Here is a 1,218-nt window from a genome sequence, read left to right as displayed (position 1 = left end):
GTCACTTTCTTCATGAATTGTCCTTTATTCTTATCTTCATCCTCTTAGGAGCATAGACTTTTTACCAAGTATTAGTGGTATTCTTCGCTCTTTTTCCCTGAATCTCCCAATGTTCAGAGGAGAAATCTGAGATTTACAGACATTAAGTAGCACATTCGAGTTCCCACAAATGATGCGGGGAAAGGAAGGACTTGAACCCAGGGCTCTCAGATGCCATACCCTATGATTTCTGGCCATTTCATGCTTACCTTGGGTATTTCAGAAAAATGCAGTCCTTAGGGCTTCCCTGGTGGCTCAGATGGTAAAGAATCTGCCTGTAATGCAGGAAACTTGGGTTTGATCCCTGGGTCAGGAGACCCCCGAAGAAGCAAATGTCAACCCACTCCGTATTCTTGCCTGGGGAATCCCATGGACAGAGGAGCCTGGTGGGCTACAGTTCATGGGGTCACAAGGACTTGAACACAATTGAGCAACACTTCACACTTCAGTGGTTTGTAGAACACATCATGTTGGGTCTCCCCTCTGTTTCTCCCTCCTGCTTTGCCTCTCCCTCCTCTCTCCTGCCTTACTCCACTCAGCCATGCAACCCAATCTATGCAGCCAGCCCTTTCCCAAGTTCTGGTATGGTCCTTCCCACACTGACCAAAACTATCTGTTCACCTGTCTCTCTTCCTGATGGGACGGGAGTTGCCAAAGGTCACGGCAGACATTCCTCCCCTCTGAAGTCTCAGAGTCACAGTCCAGTGCCTGGCTGTGCACAGAGGGCACCCAGAACGAGTCACAAGATGCAACGAGGTCTTCCTGGGGCCCCAGTGTATTGTTCACATGATGTATGGGGGATTGGGGCAGGTGTACAAAATAATCTTTATCATTTTGTGTAGGATTTAGCATATGTTGGCTTGTTTACAAATGCTGAAAATTATAAGTCCCTTGAGATGACGTGATAGTGTCAGATTATAGCTGGTTCTTAGCTTCTACCTTCTACCCCCTCTCCTTTCCTCGCTTTCCCTCTTCCCTGGCTAGGGTCCCTTGACCTTGATCAGGTAAGTCTAGGACCAATTCTGAGTGTCACAGGAAAAAATTCAGTAGCTCCAGTGTCTAAGAATCTACATCTTCACTCTTGTAGTTGATCTGGCCCAAGCTTCATCCTTATTTCTAACACCTAAGCCCTATCTTCAGTCCGAATTCTGACAACTGAAGCTCTTAGCTCCTGGTGCC

This window comes from Capra hircus, chromosome 9, assembly GCF_001704415.2.
Source record: "Capra hircus breed San Clemente chromosome 9, ASM170441v1, whole genome shotgun sequence".
NCBI classification, from domain to species: domain Eukaryota; kingdom Metazoa; phylum Chordata; class Mammalia; order Artiodactyla; family Bovidae; genus Capra; species Capra hircus.
The sequence above is the reverse complement of the archived record's forward strand: the minus strand, read 5'-3'. Positions refer to the sequence as shown.